A 26,412-nucleotide genomic window follows, 5' to 3' on the forward strand; every position below is an offset into this window, starting at 1 on the left:
ACACACACACACACACACACACACACACACACACAATCACCACCACAGGAATGTCATTTATAGTCAGCTCCCGTGCAGGGTTCTGTTGCTCCTTGCCTGCTCTGCTAAAAATAGCAATTGACAAAAGGGCATGCGGGCTCCGCCTACCTGAGGCAGCTACAGGGGGCAGGACCGTGTCTTCCTCCTTGAAGGCAGACCTCCTCCCACCTACCTGTTTCACATGGCCAATGGCCATCACTTTCCTCACCCTGGCCGTGACCATGGCCATGGAGGAGTTTAAGAATGCCAGGGAGAAACGTGGGCTGCAACCCTGGGGCTCACACTAGGAGCCCTGGGGCTCACACTAGGGTCCCTTGGGCCCTGGTAATGACAGTGGTACTGATGGAGGTGACAATCAGAGCCACGATACATGGAGCACTGGTGACAGCTCAGAATGTATCAGGTGGCTTGAACTCAAAGAGTTCTCAAAACCAGAAGGAAAGAAAGATTGCTGTCCGTTTTATACAGGGACCTGGCCACCTGTCTCCAGAGTGACAGGGTATCCCCTCCTAGCCTGCTTTTGACTGCAAGTAGGGCCTACTGGGCAGGACTCAGGGGGCCCCAAGGCTTGCTTTGTGATGTGGCAGTTGGGTGGGGGCAGAGAGACCGGTCACTGTTATGACTGGGTTGTAGCTCAGTGGGAGAGCGCTGTTGAAATACCCAGGGCCCCGGGTTATATGCCCAGCTTTTGTTGATTGCAGCATGGAAAACCAAGACCAAACCCACTAACCAAACAAAGCCCCGTAGTCCATGATGACGTCATGGGGCAGTGCACACGGGAGGAGGGGAGGGAATGACCAGCAGCAGGCACAAGAAGAAGAAGGGTATGTGGGGTGGGGCGGCACTCACAGAAAGCACCTAGAGAGGGCACCACTCCACAGCAGAACCCCCAAACATCAGCAGTGAGGTTTCCACCCTACAGGATATTCAGTCTTATGATAGTTCATGGCCCCACAGGCTTGGTTTTCAAGGTGTCACTACTGGATGGTGGCAGACCACATAGGAAGTGGGGGCTTGTAGGAGGTTCCTGGAGGGCATGTGCCCCTCTCCCATTTCCTTTCCCTGCCTGGCAGCGAAGATTTTGTCCTCACAGAGGTGTACCCAAAAAGCAAATGGCCATTCCATCACAGGCTGGAACCTCCAAAACCATGAGCCCCAAACTTTTCTGCCCAATGAGGTGATTGTGTGAAGTATTTTGCAACAGTGGCAGAAAGCCGACTGACGCAGTGTGTGATTTAACATTTGTCTTCGAAACAATTCCTTTATCGAAACCCAGTGTGGCTGGCCTTTTGTATCCTCGGATTCCCACACCTCCAAGTCAACCAAATGTGATTGGAATAGCTTAAGAGATGCATCTGTGCTGGGAATTATTTCCACGACAGATGGATGTCTTGGGTGTTATAAGTCATAGGAGAATCCATCTGAAGTGTGGGGAGGGTGTGTGGAGGCTCCACGAGGCTGCTACCACTTGCAAAATTTCACTGTGGTTTCAGCAGCCATGGGGGTCCCTGAAGCCACCCCTCTCAGATCTTGGGGGGATGACTGTTTTACCACAAACCTTGCTTAACTAGTGTGGTACACTGTTAGCAAAACAGGACAGGTACACTGTTCACGGATCGGACGGCATCCTGTCTGTCCCTTGGGAACTTTGGCTGAGACCCTGCCTGGAGAGTGGGTTTCTAGAGCTGATCGAGGCTGTGGAGAGATTTTTCAGAGACTAGAAGGGACTGGAGGCTCTCCTAGGGGCTGCCACTGTACGGGGGATAGCTCTGGGCATGAGGGGAGTTTGGGATCACCCTGGCGCAGTTTCCTTCCCCAGCCTCAGGTCTCGGCTACCTCTGCACTCAGGGATAGCAGCTCCCTAGAAGCTTTTTCTAGCCACCACGGCGTCCTGACCTCAATGGCTAACACACATTCTTGGCCTAGTTAGAAAGCCCCTCGCCTCTCGTATTTATAGCACCTCCCCATACCACGTATGCCTCAGAGGGAGACTCAGCCCTGCTTTGGAACCTGCCCCTCTTAAACAGGGTCTTTCCATGGAGCCCAGGCTGACTCTGCATTCATGCCCCTCCTGCTGCTTCCTTCCGGGGGCTGGGATCACAGGGGTGCGTCATCACACCCAGCCAAAGACCTCTTTCCATCGAGCCTCCCTGACCCGAAGGCATTGTTAGACCCTCCTCTTTGCGGGACAGAATGGGTCAGGGATGTCATTGGGTGGCACCCTCATCCTCAAATTGGAATGGTTGAGGTTTGAGTTCACCGACTGTGCATGGGGCCTAGTTTGAAGAACTCAGTCCACGTAAGCTTGTCTTTTTCTTGTAATGTCCCTTTAGTCAAAGGAAGAAACTGAAGCACAGAAAGGTTAAACAGCTTGCCTGAGCTCACACAGCCAGATGGCTTTTGAATCTGACTCCAGAGACAATTCCCTGGGTTCTGGGCTGAACCTGGCACACGAACTAGTTCCTCAGTGAGTGGACTTCCCCTTGTTTTTTTGCGTTTTTGAGCTCTTACCATCTATAACTGGGTGGCAGGGAAGAGATGATGTGGCCGCTCATGGTCCTCAGTACATGAGTTCTCACTTTACAGATGATCCTCACGATGGCATCCCTGGTCCACTCCTGTGACCAAAGAGGAGGCTCTCACTCCTAAAGTCTAGACCCTTCAGGGAAGTTCCCAGGGATGTGGCTGATGTGACCACAGAGCAGGGCAAGGTGTTACCACAGTCGGGGCCCAGGCACCCTCTTTACAAAGGGAACACAGAGGCCCAGGAAAGGGCATTATCTAGTGTCTGTAGTGAGTGACAATGGCTAGGGGGCATGGTGGGGCTGGCTTAGTCCCTTGCTCCACCTAACCATCAAACTCTTCTTGTTCTCATACCAATATTTCTTTTCTTTTTCTTTAAAACTTCTGTTAGATTATCTATTTAATGTGTATGAACGTTTTTCTGGATCTAAGCACGGTATGCATGTAGTGCTTGTGGAGGCCAGAAGAGGGCGTCATATCCTCTGAGACTCTAGTTACAAATGGCTGTGGGTGCTGCTATGTGGGTGCTGGGAACTGAGCCTGGGTCCTCTGGAAGAGCAGCCAGGGCTCTTACCCGCTGAGCCATCTCTCCACATCCATGCCCCATGCCTTTTCAAGTATTGGCTTGAGGATTTTAAGTCACCTGTCCCATGATCACCTCCAGTTCCAAAGTACAGAAGGCAAGAGGACACTGCTCTTCTATTGCCTGGGGTTTTGCTCTGTGTAGCTCCGTGGAAGGCATGATACAGTCATGTGTTCGTCCAACAGCCATGGGCACATCACTTCCTCCATGCAAGCCAAGAGCAGTCTCTTTGGAAGTTGGAGTCCTGGCCTGGAGCATTCTGCTTGAGCATAAAAGGACTGGTACTGAATGCAGAGGTCTAAGCTCACCCTGTGCCAGCATAACATGGGGGCATCCTATCAGGCATTTGTCATCCACTTCCTCTCTTTACATCCATCTCCTGTCTATACAGATCCAGCCGCAGCTCTGGGTCTGGGGCCTACATCTACACCAGTACCCTGACCCAGTATATAAGGGCAAATTGTACACTGTCTTGTCTTCCTGATCTTTTTAACTAAGGCTTGGGAGCTAAACTCTAACCTCAATCTCAGAGGAAGCTAAGGCATCCCAGAACAAAGAAGAGAGGTGTCAAGCTGTGGGCTGCGTGTCCTTAGCCAGGAAACTGATGGGCGACCCTGATTTAATTAGCTTTTTCTTGCAATGATTTTGAGAAGGCTGTAATTAGCTTGGAGGCCCAGAGGGAGAGGCCTGGGTGGTGGAGCCATGGAGGAGCAGGTGGCAAAAGAGGGTGTGGGCTGGATTCAAGATTGGACCCCTGTTTTTCCAGGCAATGCAGGTTAAAGAACCTGGCTGCTTAGGGGAAGCGAGTCCTGCAGAAACTGGACTTGGCTGGGGAAGCTGTGGGCTCTCTGCTGGCCTTTATGGTTTGTTTTCGTTTTGTTGCTTCTTTTTGGTTCATATTAGATTACTGCATATATCCAGGCCACAGCATAGTGGCTGTGCCATGGTGGATAAATCTTCAGAGGACCTTGTAGCTGGCTGAGGACATTCCCCATGATACCAAGCTAATAAAAAGGGAGGAGGCCCTGTTTCCAGTTTGGAGGAGGAAGCTCCCAGAACTGTACTGTATGTGGGATTGTTAGACGTTAGTATTCTTCAAACACTGACTGAAGGTTTGCCCAAGACCCTAGTCAACCTGAGTCTGCAAGTCAGAGCTCAGGCTGGTGGAGCTGTGGTTTGGGGACGGCTTGTTCCTTCTTCGGGGGAGGGCTGGTTCACACAGTGTGGCCAGTGGGACCTAGTGGGAAGCACTTGGTTGCAGGAGTGGAGTTCCAGAATCAACTCTAGTGTCAGGGTGGTCCACCTTCAGCATTGGCATTGTGCCACCTGAGAAAGGAGGTGAGCTCGAGTATCAGTTCTAGGAAACTAGCCTTGCTTGTCATGACAGCATTTTTCTGCATATTCCAGATCCCCACTGAGTGCCAGAGACCACTGTCACTCTGCTTCCCCCAGCAGCCCCCGGTGTGGCTGGCAGCACAGCCCCTGTTTTCCCACATGTCTTTGGGGGTAAAAGATGAGGAGGACTGGGGGTGGAGAGAAGATGGAACGCAGAGGCTTTGCTCAGCTTGGTGGATGCATGTGGTGTAGCTGCTGCGAGCCAGGCCTCCCAGATGCAGAGCCCTTGCCTGCCCCAGCCACTTATGTTCCAGGCATGGATCTTCTGTGGACCTCCCTGTCCAGTGCTCTCTTCCTGGGTTCCTCAGCTGAACAGCTCCCCGGGGGCCCTTACTAAGCTTCCATTTTGCCCCTGTCTACCTCCAGGTCTGTAGCCCAGCCTCAGACGTGGTTCTGTTCTCACCAATGCTATGCACATCCAAGCTTCACTTCTCAACTGCTTAGCCCTCTCCATAACAACCCTCTCAGGAAGGCCCAGGGAGGTTATACAGTTGGCTCAAGGTCACACAGATAGGACCTAAAAGACCCGGAACTTATTCTACATCTCTTAAGTCTCCAGACTGAGGTCCCGTCTGAGAACCTGACACCCTGCGACTGTCATGTCTAAAAATGTAAAAATGTCCCTTTTGTCTCATGCTCATGATGCTGCAAGGCCCCTTGCTTTGTGGTAGCCTCTGCTGAAGACAGTATTGTACTTATTGGCGCTGGGAAGGAGATAATTCTGGAACGTGTCCAAGAAAAAGACGTGAATACTTTAGCTCCGCAGCTCTTGCTTGCAAAACACACTGAGCCCCAAACAGAAGTGAGCCTGAGAAGGTCTCAACCCAGCACTGCCCACTAGTCAGTTCACAGTTCAACAGAACTCCATGGCAGCTTGGGCGGGCTTCCTCCCACAGAGAGATCAAGGCCAGAGTTACATCTGCGGTAACCTCAGGTGTATCTTAGCACCTTTAGACCCTCTGTTTCTTCATCGGCAAAGATGCTGCTACTGGGTTCAGGCTTGCTGAATGATGGGCAAGGACGATGTGGAAAGGTCTAGATTAGAACCCGCACAAGAGAAGCACAGAGATTCTCAAAAGGGCTGGTGCGATGGCGCTTGCCAGTGACCACACAGGGTGAGTTCCATCACCTTGTCCTCTGCCTATGTTGTGATACATTATCTTCACCTCAAGGTAAGGACTCTCTCAGTGCCCATCTCACAGGTAAGAAAGTGGAAGGGCCAGCAGGACAGGTTAAATGGGAACCAAGTGCTCGTTTTTCAATGAAAGACAAAAGCAACTGGAAGGTTGCCTGGGACCCACCTGCCAATCACATGGCTCCCTAACTTCTGCCCCTTCTTCCCTCGGTATCTTCAGCCAAACTTAACAATTCCTTCCTGGCGGGCTACCTTGGCCACCCTTGACTGTGGCATATAGTGAGATCCAGGGACACCCTTGGAATTCTGTTTCCCTACCTGTCACCCTAGGGTTGGGGTTCTGCAACCTCTGCTAGGATTCTAAAAGGGGTGGGTGTCCCTCCTCTCTATCTAACATTACATGCCTGCTGCACCTGTCACTGGGTGCTGTGACATCATACTTCAGAACTCTGGGCCAAGGGGAAAATTCCACTGTCCTCTCTCCTTCTCCCTCTGTGAGCTTTGGTAAAGGGGAAGCTTGCATGGGGCAGAGGGGATAAGAAGGCTTCCTGCTGGCTCTACCGATCTGTCACATGCACTGAGGTGCAGACATTTCTCGCTGAGCCTCAGTTTCCTTTTTCCCTCCGCCACAACATAAAATGAAAGAAAGCGAATTGGCTGGGCCAGGCTGGAGTAGAAACCACAAACGGCCCATTTGCAAGAGCAGCTTAAAATACATTTGTTTGTTTTGCTTGGAGCTTAAAATAAAATTGAATTAAATGCCAATGTTGAAAAATTGGAGGACCGTGCCTAGGAATTCAGACTGCTGGCTTCTTCTAGGATGCTGAGGCTGTCCGTGCTGGAAGCTGGCTGAGGGAGGAGGAGGCCACAGAGATGGATGCCTGGTCTCCTGGGTCCCCTCCAGCCTTGTTTCTGGCAGAGTAGCTACCTGGACATGAGATGTAGGGAGTTGACACTGCCTGGACCGGTCTGTCCTGATCACGGATACCCCTTCCCATGTGCACAATGAACACCCAACCTGGCCTGGGCTTGTTCTAGAAGCAGCAGACACAACAAGGCAGCTTGTACCTACTAACCCACCTTGGGATTCCTGGGCCCTCGTGACGTGAGCGCCCCGTGTATCATACTAGATTCACTGAGAGGGACACTGAGGCACAGACAGGCTACCTCACTTGCCGAGGTCACGTGATCAGCAAGTGGGAAGATTGGGATGTGGATACCAGAAGCCTGCCTCCTTCAAATCTGTGCCACACCAAAGAACAGAGGTGTCCCCAGGCCCTTTGATGGGGTGGGCACTCCCATGGTTCTGCCCAAGTTTTTATCTCTCCATGGCACACAATTGTCACCCTCCCTTTCTCCCTTCCTCCCTCACACCACACACCCATCAACTCTTGATGGCTTCTCAGCAATCAAAGAAGGTGCAGGTACTACCTCCCTCCCCACATCTGAAGGCGAGGAAACAGAGAGCTTTGAAGTAACTCATCCATGTTACGTGGCCAGAGCAGTAAAACCAGGGTATGAACCTGGATCCCGAGCATTGAAGACTGTGCTCTTGGCAGCCTGGAGTGCCTGTGTGGTCTCAGACACTCAGCTGGCATCCTCCTTCACCCACCTGTACACTCAAGTGCGGTCCTGACTGCTACTCTGCCCTGGACCTAGTGACATAGAGACGCCTCTAGTGGCTCCTGGGTGCAGCTACATGGGAATTCAGCGGGAGTGGAAGGTGACATACACCTCCAAAACAGGGTCTGGGGCCAGAGAGAGAACTGGTTTCCAAGCCACTGCCCAGGAGACTGAGGCAGAGGGAAGCTGGGGTGCCTGGCCATTTGTTTCAAGGAGAATGTGGGGGACACCTGTGGATTAGGAGACCCCTGTCCCGTTCTACTCTCCACAACTACAGCAAGGACCAGCTTTCTGGCCTGAAGTTCTGAACACGTGCCCCCTCTGCCTGTTCCTCAGTTTCTCTCTCTGTGAAAAGAAGAGGTTACATCAGCAGAGGGTGCAAACTGTCAGCCCTAAGGCCTCATTCAGACTCGGGGCATGTTTATTTATTGAGAAGATATATTTATATTTTAAATTAAGTGTATATGTGTGTGTTGGGGGGTGGCCTGTGTGTGGGATGTGCATGTAGTTGGGCTTGTAGAGGCCCAGAAGAGGCTGTTGGAGCCCCTGGAGCTGGAGTTAGAGGATCATGTGAGCTGTTATGTGCGTTCTGGGAACCTCACCTTGGTCCTCTGGAAGAGCAGCAAGTGCTCTTAACCACTGAGCCATCTTGTCAGCCCCTGCAGAGCATATTTCTGCAAACACCTTTGTTGTTATTGTAGGACAATGTTAAATTTGTTCAATACCGTGAAGATGACATGGAGGTGCTGGCCCTGCCCCCACTTCCCCTCCTTATGGATGTCTAACAGTAGCAGGCAAAGATCTCACGAGGAACCGGCGTCCATATGCTAATATCCACGAGACTCCACATTCCATCAAAATTGCTTTCTTTCACCTACTAATGCCCGGGTCTGCTCCTGGGACCCTCATTGTCCTACATTTCATCTCTTCTGCTTCCTAGGCTCCTTGTGGCCGCGACAGGTGCATGGCATATTTCAAAATGAAACAAGCTATTTCAGATGGGAGGTACCAACTACCAAAAACAGGCTGAATCTCACGCTGATTTCACAGGCAGTAACCGAGTTCTGGTCAGAGATGAGTGTTTCTTCTCTGAACACATATATTCATGTCACGCCTCTGAAGGACTGGATCTCCAGTTTACCGCCATCCCAGAACTCCCTATTGTCACCATGCAGTCTCCAGCATCATCCTGTATCACTGGCTTGGCACCTGTCATCTTCCAACGGTACACAGACAGGCCTCCTCTGGTTTACTCATCTGTGAAATGGGCACCCTACTACCTTTTGCCAGATCAGCTGAGGTTGAAATGAACTGAGGTATGCACAGATGATTCTCAGCAGGGTGCCATTCAGGCCCAGGGACCGTTCTCTTGCTGCTGGTATATTATGGGCAGATGTTTTAAGTTTCCTCTTCCTAAAGTAAACCCAACCCTTCTTCCTCTGCCTGCTCTGTGTCCCTGTCGGTCAGGTGAGGCCAGTGCAGGAGAGGTAGAGACAAGCTTGCTAAAGTAGGTCCTACCTATCTATGTGCAGAACCACAGACCTCCAATGAAGACCCCAGTGCCAAACCCAGGGTGAGGACAAAGCCAACCCCCAGTCTAGGCTCTGCAGGTCAAGCCTCTTGGGGGAGTACCATCTTCCTCTGCATGGCACCCCTAGACTGGAACCCAGAAATAAGGAGGTTGCGAGGGATACACGTCCAAGGGGTCACTCCTTGCCATGGTTACACATAGTGTAAACAGAGATGGGACAAGAGCAGCAAGGGGAACAGAGCCTGGGGCAGGGCTACATCCTGCTTGCCCTCTGCTGTATGACTCAGGCAAACCCTCACCTCTCTCTTAGTCTCCCTTCCCCAGTAACAGTCGCAAGGGGCAGTAGTGACACAAGTGATGGTGGTGGTGGCGGTGGCAACAGTAGGTCCCCACTGACACACAAGGTGCAGCATCAGCCCTTCATGTACTTAGCCCACTTCATACATACAAGCGCCCTAGGGACAGCCCCATCTCCATGACCATTTCACATGTGAGGAGAGGACTGAATGCTGGGAACTAATCTGAGGCATGCAAGCTAGAAGATTCAAATTCTCTGATTTGGGGTGTGAGCCCGCACCCTAGGCCTGCCTCTTCTGTAGCCACCCACGAAGGCAAAAGAAGCCTTGCATGTGTCGGAACAGATTCCACTGTGGACTTGCTGCCCCTGGGGCTGAAGTCACATGTGCAGTGGGAGCACGCCTGCTGCATACACCTGTGCCGAGGGGACACGCCTGCTGCATACACCTGTGCAGAGGGGACATGCCTGCTGCATACACCTGTGCCGACAGGACATGTTTGCTGCATATACCTGTACAGAGGGGACACGCCTGCTGCATAACACCTGTGCTGAGGGGACATGCCTGCTGCATCATTTGAGTCTCATGGTGGTGATATTGCGTATGTACCCGCTATTATGCCTCTCTCTCTCTCTCCAGTTTATAGGTCAGGAAGTGGAGTCACAGAGACCTGAAATAAGTGTCGCAAGTGACTCAAGGGTGTCAGCATGAAAGGCGGTCTGGCTTTCGGCCCATTCACACATAAATCGGCCCATTCACCCACAATTTAGCAGACTTCTGGAGGGCCTGCTATGGGAAGCCAGGGACTGTCCCCTGGGTCCCTTGTTAGCATCCACTGAACTCACCCATCCCTTCAGCCTCCCTCTGGTCTAAGGCTCCAACTTCACAGTTTTCACCCTAACACTGGGAGTTTCCAGCTGACCAGCTGCCTTCCCAGGCTCCCAAGGATACTGAAGGCACACGAGCCAACCTCTCATACCTGATCCAGAGATGATGAGCGATCATGCTTGGGTCCCTTCTGAGTTCCAGTTCTCCCAACACATGCTTCCACTCCGATCTCTTGGTATCAGCAATCCAGCTGTCTGTAGCCTGTGGCTATACCCTTTGAGGAAGTCCAGCGGGCACAGCAAGCAGTGCCCCTGACACCTAAGTCTTCTCTTTCTGGTTTAGGAACCGGCAAGGAGGGGGAAGCTAGGCTGGTAAGGGGCGGGGAGCATGGTTGGGCACCGGAGGCTTGGGACTGGCCTCTTCCATTCCCTGACAAAGCAGGGGACTCTGCCAAAAGCGGTGTGAATGGTAGACATGGCTGGGCTTCCTCCACGGCCCCCTGATCATATCAGCAGCAGCATGGCTGAAGGCCAGCTACCTGGAAGTTCCTTTCTTCTGAGGACAGCCTGTACAGCTGGCCAGTGAAGAGCTGCATTAGGAACTGGAGGGAGGCTGGCCAGCAGGACGACAGCTGCCCTGCCCAAGGAGGCTTCTGACTGATGGTTATGTGGCCGGGAGAGGTTAGTGGAGGCCAGCCTATGAGGGGCCTGGCTCAAGCAGCCAGGATGTGCCTCCTCCAGGAAGCCTCTCTGGGCTTAGAGGAAAAAATGTAACAGATCCTGGCAGCCATCCATCTCTTGGCCCAGACACTTCTTGATTGTTCCATGAGAACACACCCGGCTACTCTGGTTTATCAGGCACAAAAAGAAAACATCATTGTTCCCCAGGGAGGGTCTTGTCCAACTTTCCAGCATCCCAAGGAAGCAGCCCCTTTCCATGAGAGCAAGTTCCCAGGGGCCCGTCACCCCCTGCTCTGTATAGATGCCATTTTAAACACTTTGGGTCTCAGGAACTCACCCCTGATGATTTGTATCTCTCGTTTTCCTTTACCTCCTTGTTCTTAGTTGTTAAAATTATGACTGAAGCTGAGACCACATGAACCCTTTCTGGATGAAGGCTGCCAGCCTCGGAAGAGCAAGCGATGGCGCCCCCAGGGGCGACTGGAGGCTCTGCAGTGCTGGGGGCATGTGTCACCTGCTCTTCCACACCGTGACCCAACAGAGTGCTTTCAGTTAATTACGGGGTGGGCGGCACATCTATCTCTGCCCTGGGCTGCTCTGAAGATGTGCTGCACTGTGTGGGGCTTCTAGCAGCAGACACCGTGTATGACAGTTGCGTAATTTAATGTGCCCAACAGACTCTGAATCTTTAAAATTGCATTTATTTATTTAGGGGTGTGTGTGTGTGTGTGCGTGTGTGTGTGCGTGTGTGTGTGTGTGTGTGTGTGTGTGTGTGTGTGTGTGTGTGTAGGGTGAGCTGGTGCAGCCATGGCAAGAAGGCAGCAGCAGTATGGGGGAAGGCACATGGTCTGTGGTCTGTACATCAACCTGTGATGCTGTCAGTTTGCATATTAGTCAACCAGAGCGGAGAGGCCTCGTGGTCTGGGTCACCCAGCAGAGCCAGATCTGAGCTTCACATTTATGCTTTCTCTACCACCTGGCATGCCCACTCTACTTCTCATGTGTTTTCCTGTCTCCACCTCTTCCTGGCTCAGAATATTCGAGAGATAGGGGTAAGGCACGAACCTCACCCCTCTGCGTCTGCAATTGGACCTCACCTATGAGAAGAATGGCAGACGTAGAGGATTCTGGGTGCAGGCAGGAGCGAGTTGCTCAGTGAGCCTTTCTTCCCACTGTGACTGTTCCTTGTTAACAGAAGGGGCCTAAAGTCTCAGAGCCTAGGAACCAACTGAATGGGGAGCTGGGATTGAAGGTACTTGGCGAGGCACAGGCGTCTGTATGACCAGCCCCTGGGCAAGAGGCTATGGACATCTCCCAGGCCCAGAGTGGAGCAAGTGCCCTGATGACATGCAAGCTTAAGTGGCATTTCCCTGCCGCAGCCTCTTTGGGTGGTGGATAGAAAAGGTTGCCCCTAGAGTCAGGATTAGCTGGCTGAACCCATGTGAATCCTCTTCCTTGTTGGCAGGGAAGGAAGGAAGGACCAGGGAGATGACAGTCCCTACAGGATGCTGAGCTCTGCCCACAGCTCTGCATAGACACCCCTCATTTGGGAGACAGGAACCGGTCTGTTTGGCCACTGAGAAACTGGGGTTGGGGAAGGGCCACTATTCACCAGGACATTTGGTTCTGAATTTGAATTCAGAATCCTGGAACCGCTCCTAACTTGGCCTAGTGCACCCTGACCAGTTCACAGGGTCAGTGACTCCTGGTGCTGGCATCAGATTGCTGGTTCAGAGGGCCAGTGACTCCCAGGCTGGCATCAGATGGGAATACGGACTGAGAGAGTTCAGCTGGAGCACTGCGGGACCACTAGGATTGGGATTGGGATAACATTTCACCCCTGCCCCCAGGCCCTAAGAGGCCAGGAGAGGGTAAACAGTAAGGAACTGACAAGAACATAGGGGTCTACCACCTATTCCAGCTCAGCTGGGCAACAGGCTTGGGGTCTCTGTGTAACTTTCACTTCTTGTGGGTATGCTCAGTGGACATGGACACCAGGGGCAGGTTGAGTCCTCAAGGCTGTCAGGGCACTCAGAAAGAGCTCGTACCCTTCAGGAGATCAGGACAGGAAGTGACTCCCTCACTCTATGAGGACCCTGGTGGCATGGCATTCCCGCCCACATTCCTACCTGGGACTGCCCCACAGATGGAGCTCCTGGCTTATGCCATCTTGGTGTCTAGAGGCCAGTTGTGCTAAGAAAAAAAGAGCCTCAAAGCCTCCCATTTTTCATGGAAGAATTTGAGTCAGGGGCCCAGATGGACCCAGTGAGGCCAGGAGCTAGTAGGACAGCACCTGGGAGCCAAACGATAGTAGTCTTGAGAGGAACATTCTCATCTCAGAAAATGATGGAAATGCTGTTTGATTCGTTGAGATTTCCAAAGTCACAAATGAATTCATGGCCCCTGGTGATGAAATACACACAGTAGAATGCAGTTGGGGACTGAATTGTGTCTTTCTAACACCGATGTTGGAGTTCTAAACCTCAGGATCTATGGATGTGGCCTCATTTGGACATAGGGTCTTAACAGAGGTAAAATGAGGCCATAAGGTGGCCCTGGCAGGATGAGACTGAGCCTTCTCATAAGATGGGGCCTTTGGACACAGACACAGGCACATAGCAGGAAGAAGAGGTGATGGAGGTCAGAGAACAACTCTGTGGAGTCAGTTCTTTCCTTCTGCCTTGTGGGTTCTGGGATTGAACTCAGGTCACCAGGGTTGCTTCCCAAGCATTTTACCTGCTGAGCCATCTTGCTGGCCCCAGGACTTTTTTTTTTTTTTAAATTGAACCTCTACCGAACAGATACAGGCTTTCCTCTTCTTATTCCTGAACTATGAAATGACTATTATATGGTGCCAATGCTGTATTATTCTTTGAAAGTCAGAGAGAAATAGCTTAAGTGTGTTGGAAAATGCAGTTGGGCTATGATCCAATGTTGCGGTATATTTTGTTAGGGACTAGAACACCCACTGGTCCCTTGTGGATAGCAAGGGACAATGCATTGTTGCTATTTTAAGGAGAACTGAATCCTTTCTCTTTGATTTTTGACACAAGGTAGCCCAGGCTGGCCTCCACACCTGGCTAATGCCAGGACTACAGCTGTGGGCCTTTAACCTTGCTAGCACACACTTGAATCTGGTTCAGACCCCTCATGGTTGTCATTTGATTGTTGAGTCATCGCAAGCATCCTTGATTTCTGCTCCTACTTTTCTGCTAATTTTGAGCATATTGCATTTTAAGAATTATTCTGCATCATCAGTTTAATATACTGTTCTGCTGTAGAAGATCTGTCAATTAAACATTTTTATGTGGAAGGAGACACCTGTGGTTTCTACCATGACCAGCTGTGGTGGTTCTGGTAATGTTCTTACACAGGCTTAGACGGTTCAGCTCTCCAACTCTCTCTCTCTCTCTGGATGTCCATCTTGGCAAGGGTGGGGTTTGTGGCTCCCATATCAGGGGGGCATTGCTCTTTTCAGGCATCTCCAGTGTAGGATCCTTCTAGGGCTGCTGGAGGGCTTACCTTTGCGGGGAAGGACTGCTCTGCTCTGGTCCTGGGAAGTGAGGAGGCTCACAGAAGGATGGATACCCCCTCACTTCCCCAGCTCCCAGGGCTTCTGAGGTGGGGAGCTCTGGAGCCTCCTGGTACACGATTCTGAGCGTTTAGGCCATACCTGTCCCAGGGCACCGAGAAGCCTGGCTAGACGGGTGAAGGTCTTAACAGAGACTTGGGCTAGGCCGGACTGACAGTTCCTAACTGTACTCCAAACCTAGACTCCCTCCTACAGCTGCCTATGAGCACATTGGCAGCCATCACCTCCTCCCTCTGTGGGTGACCCATCAGTGGCTATCTGACCTCTTTTCTCACCCATGCCTACACCCGAAACTGCTGGGTTTAGATGCCTGTGTATCTGTTCTGACTTCTCATTTGCCTGGTCTTTAAACAAATACGTGAACAATTACAGAATATATTTGGAAATAATCTGGTTAGTCCCCAAGTGCTTGAATGAGAAACCAGATTTCAAGAGGGTGATGCTGAGGACAAGAGAGAGGGCATACAAGAGATGCCCACTCTGACAGGAAGTTCGGGGGTGGTGACTGGTCTCAGCAGAGGATGCCGTCATGGAGCAGAAGTTTGGTCTGAGGCCAGAGGATGAGCAACTTCAATTCTGAGCGCACAGCACAAACCTCAAGGTTTATACATTATACATGGATGCAATAAAGCAAAAACAGGGGCTCAAAGGAATGCTTGCAGAGCACAGAAGAGACACCATCACTCCCAGGGAACCCTCAAAGAGCTTTGCCTTGTGGTACCCTGAGCCCAGAGTGGGCCGTCTCTCTAATGAGCATAGATTAGGCACATGGCATGACCATACACTCAACATGTGTAGACCGAGTACCTGGTGTGTCCTAGCCACTCTGCCTGACTGCCACAAGATGCCCCTGCTGTCCCCACATTACAAATGAAGAAGCCAAGACCCAGAGAAGCAACCTCAGTTGCTGAACGAATGCTTCGAATCCAGACCTGAGTCCAGGTCCCACACATGCCAAGGTCACCTAACTGGATGGCACTGTCCCCTCGCAGCTCTCAGCACCTGTCACAGCAAGCCTACCTCTACGGCTCCATGTCAGCCCAACTGGCAGCAAAGAAGGCGGGGTAGCTGTCTGTGCTACCGAGGCAGAGGGAGTGTTGGATCTGCATGGATCATCGGCACCAGGAATGGCAAGAACAGACTCAATACTGAGACCAGGTTAGTTGTGTGACAGTCACGAAGCCGATCTACCCTCACTACTACACCCCTACTCAACACCAAAGAGATTCTGGGCATTGCAGCCAATACACGCGTCCCCAGTCAGGTGGCAGAGGAAGATGGTTGCTTCCAAACACACTTCATTCCTGCATAGTGAACCCTCCATTAGCACCCTTTACCAACGCAGGTGCGCGCACACATGCACGCACACATGCACAGCCATAGCGTCTTTCTTCTCACACCCCACCAAAAAAAGACCCCGGTCTTCAACTCACCCGTCCACGCCTTCTAGTCACAGCAGGGGTGCAAGGACTTGTACAATGGGGCCCATGTCTTGCCGGCTCTGGGGACTGTGTGACCAAGTTCAACTCTGGAAAGGGGTTAAAATGGTCATGGTTAGAATTGGGTGACCAGTGTTGGGTGGGGATGGAGATGGAGGCAGGTTGCTTGCTCCTCCTCCCCTGGCTATACCCAGATATACTCAGGCCATCTGCTCCTCAAGGCTGCCTTGGGGACCTCACCCTCTCCGGGTTCCAAGCTCATTACAGGGAAGTAAGCCCACCAGTTGGCAGTGATTGAGGGATGTCTCCCTGTCTCTCCCTATCTGTGGCTGGCATGGGCTGTGAGAGGGTGCTTTGGAGAGAGAGAAAGGAGAAGAGAGAGACAGAGAGAGCCCTTCCTTGCATAAGGCGCCAACTTTTCCCAGTGTCTGCGTCTCCATCCATCCACACACCCATCAGCATATCTATCCATTTATTTGCTTTTTATTTTGAGGTCCTCATCACTTCAGAGTTGGCAAAGAAATACACAGAGAGGCCTGTGCCCCTTCCCCTAGCCACACCTGAAGGTCACATCTTGCATAACCACGGCTTGCCATCAGAACCAGGTGAATGACTTTAGACCCTTCTTAAGGCACTCGGGAGGCAGAGGCAGCCGGATCTTTGTGAGTTCAAGACCAGCCTGGTCTACAGAGCTAGTTCCAGGACAGGCTCCAAAGCCACAGGGAAACCCTGTCTTGAAAAACCAAAAAAAAAAAAAAAAAAAAAGGCTCATTCTTAGGGCAGCAGCAGCACACATGCACATACATGTGGATCCATGTCATCAACATCACAGTTAAGACACAACCCTGCTCCACACTACAGGTCTCCTGGACTCCACCTTTACAGTCACCCCATTCCCTTCCTATGCACCCTGCCCTCTGACTGGAGAATACTCTGTCAGTGACAGGAGAGACATGAAGTCAGGAGCGAGGTGGACTTTCTGAAACTCCCTTTCTTGTCTCATTCAGGATAATCCTCTGGAGTCTGATCTAGATTTTTATTTTCTGTATGCATTTTGTGTGTGACATATCTCTGTGTGTGTGTGTGTGTGTGTGTGTACATGTCTGCAGAGACCAGAGAAGGATGTCTAATTCTATTATTTTCTATCTTATTCCCTCGACAGAGTCTCTCACTGAGCCTGGAGCTGGGCTGGAAGGCCCAGCGTTCGTTCTATTTCACCTTCCTCTGGGCTGAGTTACAGGTATGCATGTAACCACGCTTGGTTTCTATATGGGTACAGGGGATTTGAACTCAGGTCCTCATGCTTGCACACTAAGCACTGTGCCCACTGAGCCAGCCCTCTCCCTTGCTCTGTGGTCTAGGCTTTACATGGTTTGGTGGTGGACTGTGGATGGATGTGCCCCAGTTCAGCCACTTAGTGATTAGGGCTATCCGGGTTATCATTGCACATTGGAGAAATCATTACAAATGACTGCTATGAAAAGCTGTGCAAGGTGATTTGTGTGCAGACCAACACGCATTTCCTTTTATTTGTGATAAACGTTCTTTAGTACGACTGGTGAGTCAGATGGTGGAGGTGCTGTTTTGAATGCAATCCCTCACCCATCCTACAGTGGCTGTACTATATTGCACTCCCGTGTGGATGTCTGAGTGACCCTGCCTCCAGGCGTTCTCACCAGTGCCTACCAGTGTCATTTCCCACGCCAGCCACTCTGACACACTGTGCTGCCATCAGCTGTGGTTTCCATGTGCCTTTGCCCAGTGGCCAGCCATGCTGGGCACCGTCTCGTGTGCACTCTGCTGACTGGACATCATCAGAGAAGTGGCTCCAGGTATTTTGTTCAGGATCTAATTAACCTGTCTGATTTTTAAAAAGAATACATTTATCTTATGTGTTGAGTGCCCAGTGGAGGTCACAGGGCAACCTAAGGGAAGCAACTGGATCTTGGAGATCAAATTCAGGTCCCTCAGGCTGGACACCTTTCCCTGCTGAGACATCTTACTGCTCTGATTTTTTAACTTTGAAGTTCTGCGTTTACACTAGTCGTCAATACTTCGTCACCCGATCACAGATGCCATTTCTCTCCCACTGCTTCCAATAGCGTCTAAACTTCATTTTCCGTTTTCAGTAGCTTTCGTGTTGCTTAGAGTGGATGGCTTTGGGTTCATACTACTCGAGATTTTTGAGATTCTTGGCTCTTCAGGTGTGTGTGTGAGTGTGTGTGTGTGAGTGTGTGTGTATGAGTGTGTGTGTGTGTGAGTGTGTGTGTGTGAGTGCGTGTGTGAGTGTGTGTGTGTACACAATTGGGTGCATTTTCGGCCATAATTTATTCAAATACTTTGCTGGAGCCTTGTTAATTTTCCCACAGGACCCTAAGGCTCTGTTGACATTTTTTTCCTTACATTTTCTCTTTTTTATTTAAATCAGGTAATCTCCATCATTCTATATTCCAGTTTAACGATTCTTTCTTCAATTCTTTCTAGTCTGACATAAAGCACATCCACTGAGGGTTTTTCTTTGTCTTTTTCAGGAGTACTTTTCAGTTCTAAAATTTCCATTTGATTTCTATTCTTTTCTGGTAATTTAAAAGTTTGATTCCAGTGGCCAGAGCAGTTCCCTGAACTGTTTATACTGGCTACTGTGAAATCCATGTTAGCTGCTTCTGGTATCTCTGCCATCTGGGTTGGCATTTGTCAATGGCCCTTTTCCACCAAGCCAGACTTCTTCCTGGTGCTTCTGATATGAACGATTTTCCCTGGAAATCTATCATGTCATGAGACTCATTCAAACCTTCCGTTTTAGACGACTTTCTCTGCTGTAGTCCAGCAGATGCAGGGGAATGCCTGCTTGCTAATTTCACACAGGGGACCACATCCACCTTCTCCGGTCAGTTCCTACTGGTGGTGGTGGGGTCCTTGCTGTTGGTGAGTGGGTTTAGGGATCCCTCTAGTTGGAAAGTTTGGAGTCCTTACAGACTACTGGAGAGATATTTCATTTGTATTTTAATAAATAAAGCTTGCCTGAAATTCAGAGAGTAAAACACCATTACCGATCGAATTACAGACTGGGCAGTGATGACACACGCCTTTAATCCCAGTAGCCATGCTAGTCTGCCACAGAAACCAGGTAGTAGTGGTGCACGCCTTTAATCCTAGCACTAGAGAGGAATATAAAATGGGAAGAGACAGCTCTCAAACACAGTCTCATTCTGAGATTCCTGGAGGCAGGATTCCCATTTCAGACTGAGGTAGAGGTTAGAGCCAGTGACTGGCTGTTTTGCTTTTCTGACTTTCAGGTTGAACCCCAATTTCTGTCTCTGGGGTTTTATTTGGGGAACTGCAGAGAGAGGGGTATAGTGTTGTTTCCCTCCACCTGTTCCCTGCCTTCTCTGACACCACTCCAAGTATATGTGTGTGGTGGGGGCAGGGCTATTTTGGCCTTCTTCATTATAGCCCACTGACAGTGGAGGTCCCACTCTCTACTCCATATTTCTTGGTGATTGGCTGGGTGCAGAGGAGCCAGTGTCTAAAGTATCTGTTTGAGCTTTCTTTGCATTCTTTAAGGCTAGCGGATTGTTGGTTGTGACCATTGTCAAGGCCCTACTGCTAATTCTCACTCTGGGGTAAATTTCATCATGGAAAGATGCAGAGTTTCCACTGTGGAATCTTGGGGTGTCATCCATTCCTGGCCAGCAGGTGCTCCCCCCAGTTCTCCTAGCTGTTCTGAATGATGGGGCCTTCAGCTATCCTTAGTGAGAGGATTGTGAATAGTGACTCCACTCTAGCCTGGAAGTAGAAGCATTTAAATAGGGGCTTCCATCTGCCTAAAACTCTCTAGAATTTTCTTCATGTTCCTTGTGTACATGCATGCATGTGCGTGCGTGTATACATACCTGTGTGTGTGTATGCATATACATGTGTTTCCACTCCAGCCCGGACTGACCTATAATTCTCTATGAAGTAGAAGCTGGACTTGAACTCACGGCAGTCCCTCTGTCTCAGTGCTGGGATTATAGGCATGTGTCATCACACTCCAGCTCATCTTAACACTGTCAACCAAATCTTATGCTCGGGTATCCTGCCATCTTCATGAGCTCCCAGTTTTCCACCTGCTCAGGAAAGGTCTTCCTTTCAGTCAGGAGACAAGGAAACTGGGGCCTCTAAGGCATTTTTATTCAGGGCTATTGACATGATGCTTGGTGGCTTGGAGCAAACCCACAAAGTCGTAGACTTGGTGAATACTAGAAACCGAGACTGGAATCATTTTCAGGATCTCAAGGTCCACCCCTGCTAGGTCTCTGTAGGGAACATGGTGATGGGCAGTGCTGATCTCACAAATGGTGTGAATCAGGAAGTGTATGCTCCCAATGCCTTTCTGCTCTGGCAGCTACTGTTTCACTGAGCATGCCCTTCAGCATGGGCACCCATGCCTATTTTCCTCCTCTCTACAGCTCTGAGTGGCAGAAGTGGCCACATTTCTAGGGTTCTGCACCTGAGGTCTGCTCCATATCCTCTCTGTATTTTTCCCTAAGTTTATGCGCTGCTTAACCTCCCTTGTTAGCTTGACTAGCCTTAGAATCACCCAAGGACACCACTCCGGGGTTGTCTGGAAGGCTTTCCCATAAAAGTTAATGAAGGAAACAGCATGTCCTGCCCTGAATATGGACAGCACCATCCCACAGGCTGAGGTCCTGAACCGAAGACAAAGGAGAAAGTGGGCTGAGCACCAGCAACCATCTCTTTGCTTCCTGACTGCGGGTGCCATGTGACCAGCTGCCGCTCTTGCTGTCACCCCCCACTCCACCATCGACTGTGAACCTAAACTATGCACTGGAGTGTAACCTTCCTTCACCAGCTGCCTTTGTTGGGCATTTCATCACAGTGGTGTGGTTGTTGATTCTCAAAGGGTATGGTCGTGTCCCGGGAGAGCTCCCAAAGCCTTTTGGAGGTCTCAGACAAAGCAATTCCCAGAGTGACTGTCTTGGTTAGGGTTTCTATTGCTGTGAAGGAACGCCGTAACTAAAAAGTAAGTTGGGCAGGAAAAGGGTTTATTTGGCTTACACTTCCACTTGCTGTTCATCATTGAAGGAAGTCAAGACAGGAGCTCAAACAGGGCAGGATCCTGGAAGCAGGAACTGATGCAGAGGCCATGGAGGGGGCTGCTTACTGGCTTGCTCAGCCTGCTTTCTTTGGGAAACTTTGGGAAAACTTGTACCTGCCACTGTGAGCATGATGGCCCCCAGTCCCAAGATGCTTTTCACAGGAGGTCAGTGGTTGGACAACAGGCATGATTTTTTTTTTTTAAAATTGTGCTTGCATGATAAAATGTAAAAACACTTGAGAGTATAAAACTCAATAAACAAAGTGTGCCGTCACAAAACTGGGCACGGGCAAAGGAGTCATCAGTGTAATGGTGAGTCACCTGGTGAAATGGCTCAGTGGGTAAAGACACTTGGTACTGAGTCTGGTCCTGGCTTTGACCCCTGGAGCCTATGTAAAGGTGGAAGGAGAGAACCTGTTTCACAAAGTTGTTCTTTAATTTCCACATGTGTGCCATGGCTCATAGGCCCACATACCACGCTCACATGGGGCATGCGCTCATTAACACATCTTTAGAAAAAAAGGATCCATGAAGAGGAAAGACAAATGGGTGGGGTGGTTCACAGTAGCCTCTAACTCCAGCTGTAAAGGATACAAAGCCCTTTTCTGGCCTCTGTGGGCATTGCACTCATGTGCATAAGTCCACACATAGATACACATGTATACATACAACTAAAAGTAAAAGAGAAATCCTTAAAGCCCATGTCCACCGGAAAACCTAAAACCCAAAATGTTCTCTAAATGGAAACCACTGTTATGTTTGCCCCCAAACTTTTAGGTTTTGAGTTTCTAACAGTCATACTGAGGTGCTCAGCCAGTAAAAGCTATGTGCATTCCAAAGCCAGAAGGCTCTGACCTTGGAATATGTCTGGTCCCATGACCTTGGAGAAGGGATGCTCGGAGTGTATGATGGCCTCAGCTCCTTCATTGTGCCTCTCTTTGATATGCTGTCTCCTGGGTAGGGGGCTGAATCATGTCTCTCCCAAACACAGTGTTTGTCTGAGCACAAACACCAGGACCTCAGAACATGCTTATATTTAGAAAATGTTTTTTAAAAAATACTTTTATCTTTATTTGCGTTTGAGTGTCTGAAGAGTGAATGTGAGCCCTTGAGAAACACAGCACAACATGACGAGGCTGGCGCTCACCCTCTATAGTGTCTTTGAGGCAGGGTCTCTATCTCTGCTGTTGTACTGTATCCTGGAACAGCAAACCTACTCTCCTATCTTCATTCACCTCCCACCTCACCATAGGAACGCTGGGTCCACAGGAACGCACAAGTGCTTTCTGAACTCCAGGCATTGAGCAAAGGTACATACTAGAGATTCTTATGCTCTGGGCATCAACCCCACACAGTCAGGCCTATAGGAGTAGCACCATTACCTGCTGAGTGATTTTTCTGGCCCCTGGTCTGATAGCTGAGCCATGGTCTCACCATGTAGCTAGGCTAGCCTTGCCACCTAAACTTGCTGAGATTACAGGCATGTGCATGCAGTGGGTGTAACAATGCTCCTAAAGAGGTAAGTGTGTATGATGAGGGACAAGCTAAGGCAAAAAAGGTAAAAATGAAATTAAATAGGATTTCAGTTTATAAGACTCCAACTAGAATCTTATTGTGTGCACTGTCTAGAAAGAAGACATGATGCTTTAAAAAATGGGATTTCTCCAGATGCCAACACTGGCAAGTTGAAGGTTTTGGTTTTACAATAATGCTTCTATTCCCCTGAACTCTGTAGTAAATGTAGCATCTAGGGAAACACATTTGCACACAGTACCTTTGTTCTGGGTGACCAGATATACAGCCCTTGCCCTGTGAATGGGGCTCTCTTCCGTGCCCACATCCTATTCACCACAAAATGCCTTGGAGTTGAGGTTCGGGGTCCAGGAGAAGGATACTGCCCCCTCTCCCCTATCCTGTCTTAGATCATGCTCCCCTGGGACCTTCCCCCTCCAAGTTCCTCTGGCTAGGCTGAGACCTCATGTGGAAGCAAGGAGCTGGCTGGGTCTCAAGTTCCTGCCTAGTGACTGTCAGCCACCAGCCTGGCCACCTGCTGGGCCCACTTGGGCACAGTAACTTATGTACCTTGGACAGCTCCAGCCCACAGGCCTAGGGACCTTCCCTTTTCAGAAAGAGTTGTTCTCTCAAAGCCCTAGGGCACCTGCTTCTTCTCCCTGAGACCCAGGTTGATGATGTCAAAGTTCTACTAATGGCCTGCCTGCCCTAGTCTATGAGTGGGGAGACTGAGGACCTCCAGAAGGTCGCATATCCCACAATGCACAGAAAGACTCAAGGCAGGACTGAAGCCGAGGCTGTGGGCTTGCTGGCCTGAGCCCCAGACCCACTGCCCCCATCTGTGAGCTCCATCCTCTTCTGAAACATCCCCACTTGAGTTGAAAATAGCCCCTGAGCCATCTGCTACACACCAACTCAGAGGCGGAAGTGGCGCCTGCTGTGGGGATTGAACACCCCAGCACTCTGCATGGCTGGGGCTGGCTGATCGACACGTGGGAGAGGAGAGAGGCTAAGGCTTGGTAGTGGGGGCTGAGCACCCTGGGCACAGCTCTCAGAGCAGATGTTAGAAAACAGCAGATGTTGGGAACCCACAGTTTTGGATCCAGGAAATGACTGCTTCCAGGCCTTGGGCAAGACGTCATTTTCCCACTAGAAGATGGAGATGCCTCTGAGTCCTTTCAGATCTGCTGAGGTCACACCGTACGGCTGTGTGTCATGGGGGTAGAGGAGCTGTCTGGACATTCCTGAGAACTTTGGGTTTGACAACAACTTATGGGAAGAAAGAAGTCATAAGACCTGGCTGTCATGAGGTCACCCCACTCCCAGCATCCCACTAATACTAAGGAAAATGCCATTCCACTGTCAGTGAGACTTGGAGATTCACATCCTCCTAAGCATTCTTGGGCCTGCTATTTCCTCCATTTTACAGATAAGGAAGCCTCAGAGAGGAAATACAAGTGGTCTGTGGCCACACAGCTGGACCAGGCCTGTGCCCCCAATCAACTGTTTCACGAAATTTCTGAATGCTTTGTTCAAGGAAGCTACAGACATGGACTTTGCACACACCTCCCAGGGAAGCTGAAGCCCCCTATAAGACAAAACCATTTTGGGCCAAAGCTGAAGGAGAATCAGCCCAGGAAACACATTCAGGTGAGGCATTTGTAGAACATGTTACTGACACTATGAAAGAACCCCTGACTACCTCAGCAGGAAGGCTGGGAAAATCCTTTGTGTGTGTCTCGCTTCTGCTTTAAAGGGAGGCCAGTCTCAGAGCTACAGAAGCCATGTGTTCTGGGGCCAATGGTTCCTTTCTATAAAGTGTTGGGATTGAAAAAGGCAACTCCTGTTGTCTTCAGTGTTCCAGTTTTGTCCTATCTGCCTGGAGGGACCAAACAAGGTGGGGACCCAGGATCCCACTCCTTAGGCTCAGTTGTATTCCAGTTCTTGGCACTTTGTAGGATCACAGAGTGACCCTGCAGGTGGTAAGGGGACTCCAAAGAGCTGGTTCCATGGGTGCCCCTTTTGCATTGCACGTGGGGTGCTGGGCAAGGACTCTGTGGGACACTGAACATCAAGTAATTAACACACACCAAGGACAGCTCTCTTAGACCATGCAGCTTATGGCGGTGGTCCAGTCACTAAAGTGCTGGCCATGCAAGTATGAGGACCAGCGTTTGGTCCCTAGAACCCACATTTTAAAACGCCTGTCATGGTAACATGTACCTGTAATGTTAGTAGGTTAGTGCTAAAGATGTGGGGACAGGAGAGCCTGGAGCCTGCTGACCTATCTGAATCAGCAAATTCCAAACTCAGCAAGAGACTCTGTCTCAAAAATAAAGATGGAGATTGAGGAAGACACCTGACAGTCAGGCGGTGGTGGTACACACCTTTAATCCCAGCACTCGGGTGGGGGGGGCAGAGGCAGGCAGACTCTATGAGTCTGAGGCCAGCCTGGTCTACAAGAGCTCGTTCCAGGACAGGGTCCAAAGATACAGAGAAACCCTGTCTCGAAAAACCAAAAAAAAAAAAAAAAGAAAGAAAGAAAGGGATAAAAGGAAAGACACCTGACATCAACACCTGACGTACATATGCATACACACACACACACACACACACACACACACACACACCTTAGAGAAGCATAGAGTTGTGACAGAAACCAGAGATGTATGTGATGGCAGAGTGGCAGGCAGGGTTCACTGCATACCCACATCTCCATCTCTCCTAGCAGGCACTACTCACCAGCCCAGCCCTCCATCAATAGTGGGTGGTGTTGGGAGCTGGTACATAAATGGTTCAGTTTCCTTGCCTTGGATGGGAATACCATAAGCTATGTGCTTATACTAGTGTCTCAGTTAGTGTTTCTATTGTTGTGGCTAGAGACACCATGACCACAGCAACTCTTTAAAGGAAACCATTTAATTGTGATGGTTTGCGTACAGTTCAGAGGTTTAGTCACGGCTGGACATGGCAGCATGCAGGCAGACACGGTGCTGGAGAGGTAACTGAGTTCTACCTTGTGTACAGGCAGTAGGAAGTGGTCTGTCTCACTGGGCGTGGCTTGAGCATGTACGAGGCTTCAAAGCCCACCTCCACAGTGACACACTTCCTCCAACGAGGCCACATCTCCTAATGGTGCCACTCCCTTTTGGGGCCATTTTCTTTCAAACCAGTACAACAAGCTCTCACTGTCTCCTAGTGTGGTAAGTTCCAACTGGCCAGAGGGGTAAGTAATTGCTTGGTGACACCTTTGTTCCTGTCTGGCCTCACTTCTTCTCCCCTTCCAGCCTTCCTTGGCCTTGCTTAATGTCAAGATTGGTTTCTACAAAAAACAGGCTGAAGATAAGACCAAAACTGGCTTCTGAGAGAGCTTGGCCTGAGACAAGGAAACATTCAGACTGTTCTCTTAGTAATCAGAAGTAGCTAATGACCAGAAGGCTGGATTTGAATTCAGTCCCACTTCACCTCAGAGGCTTTGCTTCAATCCTTACACACAATAGGAAGTAAGAACTAAGGGCAAATGAGAGGGCTTCGGAGCAGTGATCATGAAGGAATACTAACCAGTCCACCCGTACATTCATTCATTCATTCATTCAGCCAAAGGCTTTTTCAAAACTTCTATTTTCGTTTTTCATTATGTTTATTTGTGTCTGTGTCTGCATTGGGGGTATGTGCATCTGAGTACAGGTACCCATGGAGGCCAGAAAAGTGTGTCTAGACTTCTTCTGTGGATCACCTAAGTGTAGGATCCGTTAGTACTTTCTGAGAAGCCTTTGGGAACAGTGAACAGACTCACACATGCATATGTATGTGACCTACACCACATGTGACCCGTGTGACCTACATCATGGCAAATCCAGGGCTGGGCCTGAGAGCTTGACAAGCGGGGGCAAAGCTGTCATGTTTAGCATGTCATATTGCTTAGGCCAGAGGTAAATGGCTGTGGGCTGCAGAGCAATTAGAATTTATGTTCCATTTCCTCCCTCTCTTTCCCCCTCATCTCTTGCCTCCCTACTCCCTTCTTGCTGGGCCCTATGCTGCACCCCTAGGATATATATGTGTGACATAGATTCTGCTCTTGGAGCCTGGGAATGACGGATCAGTATGGAGAACCAAGTCCAGCTCAGAGGGAAGG

At 50.2% G+C, this 26,412-nt stretch overlaps 1 protein-coding gene across 8 annotated transcripts in view; it reads right to left on the minus strand.

The window, feature by feature from the left end:
- Nucleotides 1–26,412, minus strand: part of Atp2b2 (ATPase plasma membrane Ca2+ transporting 2) — a 320,647-nt gene that overhangs the window by 171,227 nt on the left and 123,008 nt on the right. For 7 of the 8 annotated variants that reach the window (XM_005365023.3, XM_013352966.2, XM_026788030.1 and 4 more), the window contains exon 3: nucleotides 15,659–15,753. The exons of the other annotated variant lie outside the window; for it this stretch is intronic. The gene's annotated coding sequence lies outside the window, so the exon portion shown is untranslated. The remainder of the gene's footprint in view (nucleotides 1–15,658; nucleotides 15,754–26,412) is intronic. 8 annotated transcript variants of the gene reach the window in all.

This window comes from Microtus ochrogaster, unplaced genomic scaffold, assembly GCF_000317375.1.
Source record: "Microtus ochrogaster isolate Prairie Vole_2 unplaced genomic scaffold, MicOch1.0 UNK1, whole genome shotgun sequence".
Lineage (NCBI taxonomy): Eukaryota > Metazoa > Chordata > Mammalia > Rodentia > Cricetidae > Microtus > Microtus ochrogaster.